The sequence below is a fragment of the Thermobia domestica genome, chromosome 3 (genome assembly GCF_964235325.1).
Source record: "Thermobia domestica chromosome 3, izTheDome1.hap1.1, whole genome shotgun sequence".
Classification (NCBI taxonomy): Eukaryota; Metazoa; Arthropoda; class Insecta; order Zygentoma; family Lepismatidae; genus Thermobia; species Thermobia domestica.
Genome location: NC_137456.1, coordinates 257,600,724 through 257,606,276, shown reverse-complemented (window position 1 = coordinate 257,606,276; position 5,553 = coordinate 257,600,724).

Genomic DNA, 5,553 nt, shown 5'->3' with positions numbered 1-5,553 from the left:
AATTACTAGCTGCTCCAAAACTTCAATCAGGAACAGGGGAAGCAATAATTTGTGCTGTTCATGAAACATTGGAATCCTGGAGAGTTACAGACCAAGTGAAATGTATGTGCTTTTATATAGCATCAGCCAATACTGGGTTACGTAGTGGAGCATATGTCGTTCTAGAGCAAAAGATGTAAAAAAGAATGCTTTATTTGGCTTGCCGACATCATATCCTCGAAATTATGCTTGGAGAAGTTGTTAGTAAGTCAACTGGAGCTTCAACAGGACCTGACATCTTACTGTTTAAGCGATTTAAGGGATTGTGGAACTCGATTGACAACAGTGCATCAAACATAATTACGTCTGCTAAAAAATAAACTTCAGGATTTTCAACTACCAGAAGATTACAAAGAACTTATAGAGCTCACAATCATATTTCTTGGAGAAGTTCCAGAAAGGGGTTAATATTTTAGAGCTCCAGGGGCAACGCCGGAGACCGATGGATGGCAAAGGCAATTTACTCGCTAATATAACTTATTTAGAGACCAGTTCAAACTTTCCAAATAAGAATAATCAGGAATTCGTAATAGTGCCCATTTGTTATGAAAGTTTACGCAAACAGCTGGTTTCAAGCACCATCTGCTTGTACCTCCCCCAGAAATGACTTGCAACTTTTGAGAAATTTAAAGGAATATGAAGGTGTCAATGAAGATATTTCAAAGTATGTAATGAAAAAGTTTCCCCGACATTTGTGGTACTTATCAGACGAGCTTGTTGCATTTCTTTTTGATGACGTTGTTCCTCAGAAAACTAAAAGGAAAATGTTTGGTGTTTTTAAAAATGAAGACAATGACGAACCATTGAAACGTGCCCAAATTACTGCTGATGTCATTCTTACAAAGTACTTGTAAGATTATGTATCCAGTAATACCATGAGGTTTTTCAAAATCCTTGATCTACCATCAGAATTTTTACAAACAATGTAACTGCCTGGAAATACAACGAATCCCACAAGAAAAGAAAAGCAATAGCTATTTCACTTAAAGTTATTAATAACGTAGCTGAACGTGGGGTTGCGCTGATGGAAGAGTACAACAAACTTCATACAAAAGATGAAGAACAAAGCAGTATTTACTTTTGTTTGTTAAGAATTTCAGAAGCAAGTATCCAGGCTCGAAGAAATCAACTTTGATGTCTTAAGATGAAGTAAAAACTGACAGTGTATTTTATTAACAGTTTTTTTTAAAAATTTTTATTATATGGTAGGGTGGATCGAGAAAATCAAAAGGTGTTCAATTAAATAGCCCTAGATGTCAAAAGTTGTGGACTGATTAGTACAACATTCATGATTTCTTAAATAATTTTTGAACTTCATTTTCATTCCCCGCAAGGGTCTCAAAATTTTGCAGGTTTTATGAAAATTTGATTTTTTTGGAAAATATTTTTTTAAAAAAGTTGCCCAATGAAATCGAACTAGGTGACAAAAGTTGGATAATGACTAGATTGACTACACCATTCATGATCTTTAAAATAATTTGCATCTTTATTCCCCGCAAGGGCCTGAAATTTCAGTTTATATGGTATAATCTAAGGAATATTCTACAACATTTAGATGGCGCAACAGGCTGTCCTCAAAAGTTCTCAGGAATTATAGGAATAAGTTTTACTAATTGTGAGGATTTGCCAGTCGTTAATTTTCAATCGAATGAACGAACTTCTCGGACATGGAAGAAAGAGACGTCAAACCGTAGCACAGACCAAAAATATATGTGGGATATTTGCAAAGCAATCTCTGCTGGTGAGTGTTCACCGAATCTTGCACCAAGAGGTCCTGGAAAATTATACCATGCAAGATAACGTAGTGCTTAGAGTATATACAAGAATTACTCACCCGTCTTCGAACTTTAAGCTCGTAACATCATGAAAGTGTATGCTTCTATATGGTTTTACATTAATTGTAACCCTACTATCAAGGATGCTCCTGTGAACTTATATCGTACTATAGCCTTTTCACGATACTTAAGCACTAAACCGAAGCTCATTGTAGATAGGACAATTCAGCCAATGGTTTCTTGGGGTATCCGGAGAATTTACTAGTATCTATGCTCGCCGATGATCGAAAGCATATTCGAGAACTAGTGTGCGTAAAATCCTTGAAGCAAGGTCAAGAATTCAAACCAAACACCTGTACGCAAGTTCAGTATTCCAGCAATCCACTTTAGTACTCATGCTTGACCTAATCAACTGGCAGGAACGCGAAGTAATTGCCTGCCACCCCTGACGAGACATTTGTCGGACGAGAATCTACAGAAATGTGTAACAGAAGGTTCATCTGTCTTTCGCCTGTTTTCCACTTGGCGTGTGATACCCAAGCAGCCAAGAGGTGCGTTAAAACTGTTACCGAAGCTTCGACTGAAGTGTGTGGTGTCTTAGCTCGAGATGGATTTATCAGAACAAGACTTTTGGATGTGTCAATTATGCCCACATTCGAAACAAAATCTGAATACTAGCACTGGCGCAAATCCCGAGGGGACGAGGGGGACATGTCCCCCCAATCTTCGATCTGGGAGGGACTATTCCCCAATAATCTGACTTAAATGTGCTTTATGGGATAAGTGTGATGATTTGTCTCCGACTGCCACAAAGGAATGTAAGATGAAATTGATTTATCTTGGCTTTTTTCATTTTTTTAAAAAAAGAATCGTATTCTGTAGTATTTTAAACTGAACTTCGTACTGTAGTGCGTTTAGTAGTCTCATCAATATATATTAATTCCACTTCCGCTACTTGAGCAGAAATTGCAATAAATGCCAGAGAAGGATATTCCCCTCTCCTTATGCTGCAAAGTTGTCTCAGCTGTAGGTACAGGCACAAATTCCGGGGAAATGGTGAGACATGTTCCCCCCCAACATTGGAACTGGAGGCCCTCCCAATAATCCGATTTGAAAAGTGCTTTTTGCATATAAATGTGATGATTTGTGTCCGACTGCCACAAAGGAAAATGAAATGAAATTTGTTTCTCTTGGCTTTTCCATTTTTAATGAAAATGAAGGCGTGCGACTGTGCGTGCGTAACCTGATATGAAATCTTATCTCCTCCTCTCCCCTAGGCCCTAGCACACGAAGAATATAAAGACTATCCAATGTCAGTAGAACCCATCTTTTCAGTAAATGCGCATTTAATCTATTTGTAGTATCAGCCTAGGCATCTACTAATGCTTCGTAAGCTAACTAACTCTATAGCCTATGGGAACCGGAGGTTCAATGCCGCGTTCACAAAAGCTCTCCACTGAATTTTATCCTTAGCCAACTGGATCCAGTTTCTATTCCTATTTTTGCGAGATGCATCTTAATATTGTCTTCCCATCTGCGCCTAGGTCTTCCTAATGGTCGTTTTCAGATTTGTCTTACCGCTAACACTTTGAAAGAGTTCCTACTTTCTTCCATCCTGGTTATAAGACCTGTCCACCTAAGCCTCCTAGATTTGATGACCCTAACAATGTTTAGTAAGCGTAAGCCGCATAATTTGCGTAGTTCCTCGTTCTGAAGTTTCCGCCATTCCCCATTCCCGTTCCTCTTGGGTCCGAATATTCGTCTGAGCATCTTGTTCTCAAATACTTTCAATCTATGTTCTTCCCTCAGAGTAAGCGACCATGTTTCGAAACCATACAGAACAACAGGCATGATTATCGTTTTGTATATTTTAAGCTTCAAATTCCTCGACAGAATTCGCGACGACAAGAGATTTGGAACTGAATAATAACACGAATTCTATGTTTTTAGTCTACATTTAATTTCTTCGTGAATATGATTTTCGTCTGTTAATATTGATCCTAGATATTCGAAACTATCCACTTCATCAAAAATATTATTTAATATTTTAACGCATTAATAATTTGCTGTATTACGGTTCCGACGCACTTCCATGCATTTAGTTTTCTCTGCATTTACTTCTAAACCCATGTCCTTGCAAGCGTTTAATAAGATCTCTGCATTTCTTTCTATTGTTCTCCTATCATCCCCTATTAAATTTACGTCATCAGCATATGCCATAACCTGGTGAATACCGTTCAACTGTAGGCCCTGGTTGCTATCTTTGATTTTCCTTATAGCGTATTCCAGGACAAAGTTGAATAATAATGGCGAAAACGCATTTCCTTGTTTCAGGCCATTCTCGACGTGAAAGCTCGTGGCCAAAAACTTTCCTATCCGGACTTTACTTTGGGATTTATTTGAACATGCCTTAATTGATCTAATTAGGTCTTTTGATATTTCAAGTTCTGTAAGAACGTTGCATAATGTTTCTCTCCTAACCGAGTCGTAAGCCTTTCTAAAACCAATAAATAGTTGATGTACCGGGATACTGTATTCCCACTTCTTTTCGAGTATTTGACGAATGGTAAATATTTGGTCGATAGTTGGTCGATTTCTCCACACTGATAATCTTCAATAAATTCATCTGCGTATGGGGTCAATCTTGCTAATAGAATGTTTGAAAGGATTTTATAGGATGTTGACAAAAGAGAGATGCCTCGATAATTGTTACAGTCGGTTTTGTCTCCTTTTTTGTGGATTGGAACAATGATTGATTCTTTTCATTCTTGTGGCAATTCTTCCTTGTTGTAGATAAGGAGAATGAGTTTGTGTATCTTGTTCCACAATTTTTCGCCTCCAGCTAAAATTAACTCAGCCGGTATTTCGTTTACACTCGGAGATTTGTGTTTCTTTAAAGCGATTTCTACTTCTATTCGGTTGGGTTCTGGAATATACGGTTCTGCGGTGTGTATCTCCCTTTCTCCTCGCACATTAGTTTTTGGCTGCGTGTTAAGCAAATAGCCAAAAAAATCTTTCCATCTATTTAAAATGCTATCTGTATCAGTAAGAACTGTTGCATCAGCTTTCTTTAATATAAGCACGAGGCTGATAGCCTTTTTTAAATTCGTTGAGAAAGCCCCTTATACATGTCACGAATGTTTTCATTTTTACTATTATCTTCAAGTTCCTAAATTTTGGTTTTCAAAAAGTCGCGTTTCTTTGTTCTAAAAGTTTTGGAAGTTTTCCGCCTGATGTCTACAAAATTTTTGTGTAGTTATTTCATTCGTATTTTTAGCCAACGTAATTTTTCCCCTTTTCTCTTCTCTGCTAGTTCGAACCATTGTTTGTTCCTACGTATTTCCGCGTGTCCCATTTTTTTCTTTTGAGAGGGAATGCTTCGTAAGCAAAGAAAAGAATTTAATTGCTGGAATATTTTTCTCCATAATCTTAAGGTTACATCTGTTAACTAAAGAGCATATGACATGCGTGAGATTTCTGTAACGAGTTCTGTAATGTTATTGAGATTATCATCATTTTGCTCAAATACGAGTATTGTTGCGTCATACATAATTGATATTCTTTCTTCATACTTTTGGGGAAGTTATTATTTATATTATTATAATATTATAAAACAATTTTAACGTTGATCTTTGTGGATGCTTAATTAGAAAAATACCAATTATAAATATGCATGTATTCAGATTTCAGAATGTGTTCACTGTAGTGATTTGTAATACTGATATGTACTACTACTTCA